Raw genomic sequence first — 10,144 nt, forward strand, 5'->3', positions numbered from 1 at the left:
TAAAAGTAATGTACAGCAGAGAGAAACATTGTTGCAGTGCACTGTAGAGAAGTAAAAGTAATGTACAGCAGAGAGAAACATTGTTGCAGTGCACTGTAGAGAAGTAAAAGTAATGTACAGCAGAGAGAAACATTGTTGCAGTGCACTGAGTAAAAGTAATGGCCCTCATTCCGAGTTGTTCGCTCGCAAGGCGAATGTAGCAGAGTTACACACGCTAAGCCTACGCCTACTGGGAGTGTATCTTAGCTTCTTAAAAGTGCGACCGATGTATTCGCAATATTGCGATCACAAACCTCGTAGCAGTTTTAGAGTAGCTTCAGACTTACTCTGCCTGTGCGATCAGTTCAGTGCTTGTCGTTCCTGGTTGATGTCACAAACACACCCAGCGTTCGCCCAGGCACTCCCACCGTTTCTCCGGCCACTCCTGCGTTTTTTCCGGAAACGGTAGCGTTTTCAGCCACACGCCCCTAAAACGCTGTGTTTCCGCCCAGTAACACCCATTTCCTGTCAATCACACTACGATCGCCGGAGCGAAGAAAAAGCCGTGAGTAAAAATACTATCTTCATAGCAAAATAACTTGGCGCAGGCGCAGTGCGAACATTGCGCATGCGTACTAAGCGGATTTTCACTGCGATGCGATGAAAAAGACCGAGCGAACAACTCGGAATGAGGGCCCATGTACAGCAGAGAGAAACATTGTTGCAGTGCACTGTAGAGAAGTAAAAGTAATGTACAGCAGAGAGAAACATTGTTGCAGTGCACTGTAGAGAAGTAAAAGTAATGTACAGCAGAGAGAAACATTGTTGCAGTGCACTGTAGAGAAGTAAAAGTAATGTACAGCAGAGAGAAACATTGTTGCAGTGCACTGTAGAGAAGTAAAAGTAATGTACAGCAGAGAGAAACATTGTTGCAGTGCACTGTAGAGAAGTAAAAGTAATGTACAGCAGAGAGAAACATTGTTGCAGTGCACTGTAGAGAAGTAAAAGTAATGTACAGCAGAGAGAAACATTGTTGCAGTGCACTGTAGAGAAGTAACAGTAATGTACAGCAGAGAGAAACATTGTTGCAGTGCACTGTAGAGAAGTAAAAGTAATGTACAGCAGAGAGAAACATTGTTGCAGTACACTGTAGAGAAGTAAAAGTAATGTACAGCAGAGAGAAACATTGTTGCAGTGCACTGTAGAGAAGTAAAAGTAATGTACAGCAGAGAGAAACATTGTTGCAGTGCACTGTAGAGAAGTAAAAGTAATGTACAGCAGAGAGAAACATTGTTGCAGTGCACTGTAGAGAAGTAAAAGTAATGTACAGCAGAGAGAAACATTGTTGCAGTGCACTGTAGAGAAGTAAAAGTAATGTACAGCAGAGAGAAACATTGTTGCAGTGCACTGTAGAGAGTCTCATAGGCTGGTATCCAGTTAGCTGCAGTAATTTACCTGTGTTTGCGCGATAACGCACAAGGTACAGGAAGTTTTCACAGATTCTATGTGTTATCAGCCAAAAATGGGTCATTTACTGCACAATAAAAACTAGCCATAGTAGTAAAGCACCACAGGCAGACACAGGGCTGATTCAGAGATGGACTCAGGAACAGCGTCAGACAAAAGCGCCCAGGGCCGCACATCACATGTGCTGATGGTTACTGCCGGGAGAGAGGCAATTTTGGTGGGCGTTTTGGGGGGTATAAAAGGGGCGTGGCTAGCCAGAGGTGGTGTGTCTGCCATTTGAAAAAGAGATTCAGTATATATTAAATAATAAATAAATAAAATACCAGATAAGGTTGTACTGTAGCTGTGAATAACACAATTGCAATATTTATTTTGGTGCCAACAATGCACAACAATTTACACATAGACAGATAGAACTAATACAAAGTCTCTGTATGGAAAAATTGCAAATATCCAAAGTTCAAATGAATAAATAATAAGGCCCCACAGTCAGTGACGTATCTAGGATGGATGTAGTGTGTGTGGAGCACACGGGCCCCTGGGACCGGTGGGGCCCCCACTGCACACCCTCCACCCATTTCTTCTATACTTACCTTTCCGGAGTCCAGCATCAGCAGCTGCAGCACTGCAAAATCACCGGGACAAGCGGCGCGGCAGTCATTCTCCCGGCATTCGCACATGCACGGTAGGAAAATCATGTGCAGTAGACTCTGGCACAGTTCCAGTCTACTAGCGCTCAGGGCAGTGCTGCCGGATACAGAGGAGGGGAGGGGGCCTGGACTGAGACCGCACCTCCTCTCGTGATACAGCCTTGGACACAATAAAATAAACTTATATATGAAAATGCATGAAATCCTTATGGTGATCAGCAGAGGCGGATCCAGGGGGGGGTACTCGGGCCCATGCCCCCCCCTGTCATTTGTGGCTTTCCCCCCTCCGCGGGTTCAGCGCCGCACAGGGAGATGACGGGCGCCCGCTGAGATTGTGTTACCAGCAGCGGGCACCCGTCTCCCTGCACAGCAGTAGCCGGAGGCAGGAGCCCAGTACTGAGCTCCGGCTTCCGGCGCTGTCACTGCGCCGTGCGCTATGGGAGAGACTTCAGTCATGACGTCTCTCTTATAGTACTGAGGAGAGGACGCCAGCCAGGAGGAGGACTGCAGCGGCGCGGGAACGGGGCTCGGTAAGTATTGTTTTTTTCTTCCTTAATGCAGCGAGGGGATCTCCTGGGGGAAAACTACTGGGGGGGCATCAACAAGGGGCATTACTACTGGGGGGGCATTATTACTGGGGGCATCACTACTGGGGGGCAGCTACTAGGGCATTATTACTGGGGGGGGCAGCTACTGGGGGCATTATTACTGGGGGGCACCTACAGGGGGCATTACTACTTTGGGGCTAAACTGCAGGGGCATTACTACTTGGGGGCAAAACTACAGGGGCATTACTACTTGGGGGCTAAACTACAGGGGGGCCAAACTACTGGGGGCCAAACTACTGGGGGAATTACTACTGGAGGCTAAACTATAAGGGGGGCATAACTACAGGGGCTAAATTACAATGGGGCAAACTACAGGGGGGCATTACTACTGGTGGCTAAACTACTGGGGTCATAACTGCAGGGGCATTACCACTGGGGGCATAATGACTGGGGGCATTACTACAGGCAACATTACTACTGGGGGCAATACGGGCATTGCATAAGGGACACCACTACTGTGGGGTCTATATAAGGGGCACTACCAGTACAGTGGACATTGCATAATGAGCGCTACAACTGTGGGCATTGATTAAGAAGCGCCACCTCACATGCACCGAAGCCGCACGCAAATGTACTTGCCCCTTCCATGGTGCCCACCCCATAATTTTCTTCTGGATCCACCCCTGGTGATCAGCATGTACTCTCTGGGCAGCTGGTGGTGAATACAACTGATCAGAGCTCCTCTCAAGAAACAAATTAGTTGAACGGACAATCTTGGAATGTGGTGCAGTAGAGCCAAGTATTAATTAACCTGTGCTTGACTACAGGACTGGCATGAAGGCCACCAATAGACTTAATGGCTAAACAGAGCCATGTAATCAGGATCTACCCAATCAGCAAAAATCCAGGTCTCAATGTAGGTCCTAAAGCTTGCTTGGTACACTGTGGAAGCCTCCGTTTAACCTGTGCTGTTATTAAAGTGTCAATTATACACAGGTTACGCATGTGTGGAATAATATGGATAGATATCCTAGAAGCAGAAGTACAAGGTGAAGAGGCAACGATTATCTGACAGCAGAGCCAGGATACATCAATGAGCTGAAACTTTATGTTGCCCATTTATCCTTAATGGTGCATCGTGGGATAAAGTAACATCATATGTACAATGGGAAGAGAGAGATAATGGTGGTCATTCTGAGTTTATCGCTAGCTGCATTCGTTCGGCACTTCTGCGCATACGTATGCGGCACAATGCGCACGCGCAACGTGCTATTACAATGAACAATGTAGTATCACACAGGGTCTAGCGAAGCTTTTCAGTCGCACTGCTGGCCGCAGAGTGATTGACATGAAGTAGGCGTTTCTCGGTGTCAGCTGACCCTTTTCAGGGAGTGTTCAGAAAAACACAGGCGTGCCAGGAAAAACGCAGGCGTGGCTGGGCAAACGCAGGACGTGTTTATGACGTCAAAGCCATAACTGTGTTCCATGTCCTAGGATTGGTTTGCATACAACTCTGATAGTGGGTATACTGCGTCTGCCTGATTGACAGGCTGTGGCCGCAGCAGTGATGCTATTAGCGTCCATCTCTGAATCACCCCCATAGCTGCAGGGCACAACAGAGTAACACATAGTTGCAGTGTACTACAGAGAGATACATAGTTGCAGTGTACTACAGAGAGATACATAGTTGCAGTGTACTACAGAGAGACACATAGTTGCAGTGTACTACAGAGAGATACATAGTTGCAGTGTACTACAGAGAGACACATAGTTGCAGTGTACTACAGAGAGATACATAGTTGCAGTGTACTACAGAGACACATAGTTGCAGTGTACCACAGAGAGACACATAGTTGCAGTGTACTACAGAGAGACACATAGTTGCAGTGTACTACAGAGAGATACATAGTTGCAGTGTACTACAGAGAGATATATAGTTGCAATGTACTACAGAGAGATACATAGTTGCAGTGTACTACAGAGACACATAGTTGTAGTGTACTACAGAGAGACACATAGTTGCAGTGTACTACAGAGAGATACATAGTTGTAGTGTACTACAGAGAGATACATAGTTGCAGTGTACTACAGAGAGACACATAGTTGCAGTGTACTACAGAGACACATAGTTGCAGTGTACTACAGAGAGACACATAGTTGCAGTGTACTACAGAGAGATACATAGTTGCAGTGTACTACAGAGAGATACATAGTTGCAGTGTACTACAGAGAGACACATAGTTGCAGTGTACTACAGAGAGATACATAGTTGCAGTGTACTACAGAGACACATAGTTGCAGCATACTACAGAGAGATACATAGTTGTAGCGCACTGCAGAGACACATAGTTGCAGCGTACTACAGAGAAATACATAGTTGCAGTGTACTACAGACACACATAGTTGCAGTGTACTACAGAGAGATACATAGGCCCTCGTTCCGAGTTGTTCGCTCGCAAGGCGATTTTAGCAGAGTTGCTCACGCTAAGCCGCCGCCTACTGGGAGTGAATCTTAGCATCTTAAAATTGAGAACGATGTATTCGCAATATTGCGATTAGCACACCTCTTAGCAGTTTCAGAGTAGCTCCACACTTACTCGGCATCTGCGATCAGTTCAGTGCTTGTCGTTCCTGGTTTGACGTCACAAACACACCCAGCGTTCGCCCAGACACTCCCCCGTTTCTCCGGCCACTCCTGCGTTTTTTCCGGAAACGGTAGCGTTTTTTCCCACACGCCCATAAAACGGCCTGTTTCCGCCCAGTAACACCCATTTCCTGTCAATCACACTACGATCGCCTGAGCGATGAAAAAGCCGTGAGTAAAAATACTATCTTCATAGCAAATTTACTTGGCGCAGTCGCAGTGCGGACATTGCGCATGCGCACTAAGCGGAAAATCGCTGCGATGCGATGAAATTTACAGAGCGAACAACTCGGAATGAGGGCCATAGTTACAGTGTACTACAGACAGACACATAGTTGCAGTGTACTACAGAGAGATACATAGTTACAGTGTACTACAGAGAGACACATAGTTGCAGCGTACTACAGAGAGATACATAGTTGTAGCGCACTGCAGAGACACATAGTTGCAGTGTACTACAGAGAGACACATAGTTGCAGCATACTACAGAGAGATACATAGTTGCAGTGTACCACAGAGACACATAGTTGCAGTGTACTACAGAGATACATAGTTGTGGTGTACTACAGAGAGATACATAGTTGCAGTGTACTACAGAGACACATAGTTGCAGTGTACTTCAGAGAGATACATAGTTGCAGTGTACTACAGAGACACATAGTTGCAGCGTACTACAGAGAGATACATAGTTGCAGTGTACTACAGAGACACATAGTTGCAGTGTACTACAGTGAGATACATAGTTGCAGTGTACTACAGAGACACATAGTTGCAGTGTACTACAGAGAGATACATAGTTGCAGTGTACTACAGAGAGATATATAGTTGCAATGTACTACAGAGAGATACATAGTTGCAGTGTACTACAGAGACACATAGTTGCAGTGTACTACAGAGAGACACATAGTTGCAGTGTACTACAGAGAGATATATAGTTGCAATGTACTACAGAGAGATACATAGTTGCAGTGTACTACAGAGACACATAGGCCCTCATTCCGAGTCGTTCGCTCGGTAAATTTCATCGCATCGCAGTGATTTTCCGCTTAGTGCGCATGCGTAATGTTCGCACTGCGACTGCGCCAAGTAATTTTACAATGAAGATAGTATTTTTACTCACGGCTTTTTCTTCGCTCCGGCGATCGTAGTGTGATTGACAGGAAATGGGTGTTACTGGGCGGAAACAGGCCGTTTTATGGGCGTGTGGGAAAAAACGCTACCGTTTCCGGGAAAAACGCGGGAGTGGCTGGAGAAACGGGGGAGTGTCTGGGCGAACGCTGGGAGTGTTTGTGACGTCAAACCAGCAACGACAAGCACTGAACTGATCGCAGATGCCGAGTAAGTGTGAAGCTATTCTGAAACTGCTAAGAAGTTTGTAATCGCAATATTGCGAATACATCGTTCGCAATTTTAAGAAGCTAAGATTCACTCCCAGTAGGCGGCGGCTTAGCGTGTGTAACTCTGCTAAAATCGCCTTGCGACCGATCAACTCGGAATGAGGGCCATAGTTGCAGTGTACTACAGAGAGAGAGATATTTGCAGTGTACTACAGAGACACATAGTTGCCGTGTACTACAGAGAGATACATAGTTGTAGCGCACTGCAGAGACACATAGTTGCAGCGTACTACAGAGAGATACATAGTTGCAGTGTACTACAGAGACACATAGTTGCAGTGTACTACAGAGAGATACATAGTTGCAGTGTACTACAGAGAGACACATAGTTACAGTGTACTACAGAGAGACACATAGGTGCAGTGTACTACAGAGAGATACATAGTTGTAGTGTACTACAGAGACACATAGTTGCAGTGTACTACAGAGAGATATATAGTTGTAGCGCACTGCAGACAGGGCCGGTTCAAGGGCGCAGAGCGCCCCGGGCAGGAAAGGGGCGTGGCATAATACAGGGGGCGTGGTGAGTCACGCCCCCTGTACATTGCAAGCGACGCTTGAATGCTGAGCGGTGCGCGATGACGTCATCGCGCACCGCACAGCAAAAGGTCCTCTCCACGAAGAGAAACTAGATGCTATGCGTCTAGTTCCCTTCGTGGAGAGGACCTTTGCTGTGCGGTGCGCGATGACGTCATCGCGCACCGCTCAGCAGTTACTCTCCACAAAGGGAAACTAGACGCATAGCGTCTAGTTCCCTTCGCAGGAGGCGCCGAGGACGGGGACGGCAGCGGGCAGCGGAGGCGGACGGGGGACACAGCGGGCAGCAGTGGCGGATCTTGCCACGGTGCGGCGCCCTCCGGATGGCGCCAGCGCCCTCCGGAAGGCGGCGCCCCGGGCAAAAGTCCTGCTTGCCCGTGGCAAGAACCGCTACTGACTGCAGACACATAGTTGCAGCGTACTACAGAGAGATACATAGTTGCAGTGTACTACAGAGAGACACATAGTTGCAGTGTCCTACAGAGGGACACATAGTTTCAGTGTACTACAGAGAGATACATAGTTGCAGTGTCCTACAGAGGGACACATAGTTTCAGTGTACTACAGAGAGACACATAGTTGCAGTGTACTACAGAGAGATATATAGTTGCAGTGTACTACAGAGACACATAGTTGCAGTGTACTACAGAGACACATAGTTGCAGCGTACTACAGAGAGATACATAGTTGTAGCGCAATGCAGAGACACATAGTTGCAGTGTACTACAGAGAGACACATAGTTGCAGTGCACTACAGAGAGATACATAGTTGTAGTGCGCTGCAGAGACACATAGTTGCAGTGTACTACAGAGAGATACATAGTTGCAGTGTACTACAGAGACACATAGTTGCAGCGTACTACAGAGAGATACATAGTTGTAGCGCACTGCAGAGACACATAGTTGCAGTGTACTAGAGAGACACATAGTTGCAGCGCACTACAGAGAGATACATAGTTGTAGTGCACTGCAGAGACACATAGTTGCAGCGCACTATAGAGGACATATAGTTGCAACGCACTACAGAGACACATAGTTGCAGTGTACTACAGAGACACATAGTTGTAGCGCACTACAGAGAGACACATAGTTGTAGCACACTAGAGACACATAGTTGCAGCACACTACAGAGAGACACATAGTTGCAGTGCACTACAGTCAGAAAGACACATAATTGCAGTGTACTACAGAGAGACACATAGTGGCAGCACACTACAGAGAGACACATAGTGGCAGCACACTACAGAGAGACACATAGTTGCAGTGCACTACAGAGAGACACATAGTTGCAGTGCACTACAGAGAGACACATAGTTGCAGTGCACTGCAGAGACACATAGTTGTAGCGCACTACAGAGAGACACATAGTTGCAGTGCACTGCAGAGACACATAGTTGTAGCGCACTACAGAGAGACACATAGTTGCAGTGCACTACAGAGAGACACATAGTTGCAGTGCACTGCAGAGACACATAGTTGTAGCGCACTACAGAGAGACACATAGTTGTAGCACACTAGAGACACATAGTTGCAGCATACTACAAAGAGACACATCGTTGCAGTGCACTACAGTCAGAAAGACACATAGTTGCAGTGTACTACAGAGAGACACATAGTTGCAGCACACTACAGAGAGACACATAGTGGCAGCACACTACAGAGAGACACATAGTTGCAGTGTACTACAGAGAGACACATAGTTACAGCACACTACAGAGAGACACATAGTGGCAGCACACTACAGAGAGACACATAGTTGCAGTGCACTACAGAGAGACACATAGTTGCAGTGCACTGCAGAGAGAGAAACATATTTGCAGTGCACTGCAGAGCAACACAGAATTGCATAGAACCCTGCAGAGAGACACATAGGTGCAGAGTACTGCACAGAGATACTGTAACTGCAGAGCACTGCAGATAAACACTCTGGAGGAGATGTACTAAGCCTTAGACAATAATAAAGTGGAAAGAGATATATGTTGTAGGCTGGGTTAGAAAAATTACACTTTGGAGCTGATTGGCTGGTACTTTCTCTCTCTCCACTTTCTCACTCTCCAAAGCTTAGTACATCTGCCTATGTGTTACAAAAAGATGCATAGCGAGATATTCAATTACCTGTGGCTAATCTCCCCCCACCCCTCCCCCCCCCCTCCCCCAATTGTCTCCGATGTCGGCAGCCATCAGGGATTTATGTTTGCGCCATACCTTCCCCGATAACCAGCTCTATCAGCCCCATTTTTTTTCGAGGGGAAAAAAGGGGATCAATTTAATTGGACAGAAAACAATTAGTCAAAAAAGTTTTTTGTTTTTATAAATGTGAAAAATCCCCCATTTTTCGCACCAGAAGACTTTTCATGGCTAATTAAATATCCCCCATAGTTGCAGATCATTGTAGAAATACAAAAGTTGCTATTGGTAAGTATTACAAAGAGACACACAAATGCACACGACTGCAGAGAGACACAGTCGCAGAGAGACACACTGAACGTTCTCAGCGCACAGAGACCTCAGAGGGTCACAGGTGTCTGGAAGCGATGGGGCTGAGAGAATGGAAATTGGCAGCTGTAAATATTTCACAGTGAAAATGCCAACAACGTCTGTTATAGCCATTGAGCAGAGCCCTAAAAACGCCCCTCCCTGTACCCGTCTGTGCACATCTGTGTATACCGAACAGTCTCTCACACACCCTTCCCGAAGCATCTGTGTATATACAGTGCTATATCCTGCAGGTCTTCCCTCGCTGTATCCACCTGAGTATAAATTATATATACATCCAGAGAAGACTCAGCCCCACTGCATATACCACAGCACATCTACATTACAGTGGTACAGGTCTATCTGCTATTCCACTGACATATAACCAATATACTCTGCAATAAGAATATGAGTGCATATTATAACCTTGGCCTTTCACATTGGTGC

The 10,144-nt window shown here is 46.7% G+C and overlaps 1 protein-coding gene across 6 annotated transcripts in view; it reads right to left on the minus strand.

The window, feature by feature from the left end:
- Positions 1-10,144, minus strand: part of COL11A2 (collagen type XI alpha 2 chain) — a 168,232-nt gene that overhangs the window by 110,947 nt on the left and 47,141 nt on the right. The window lies entirely within an intron of this gene.

This window comes from Pseudophryne corroboree, chromosome 8, assembly GCF_028390025.1.
Source record: "Pseudophryne corroboree isolate aPseCor3 chromosome 8, aPseCor3.hap2, whole genome shotgun sequence".
In the NCBI taxonomy this organism is placed as follows: domain Eukaryota; kingdom Metazoa; phylum Chordata; class Amphibia; order Anura; family Myobatrachidae; genus Pseudophryne; species Pseudophryne corroboree.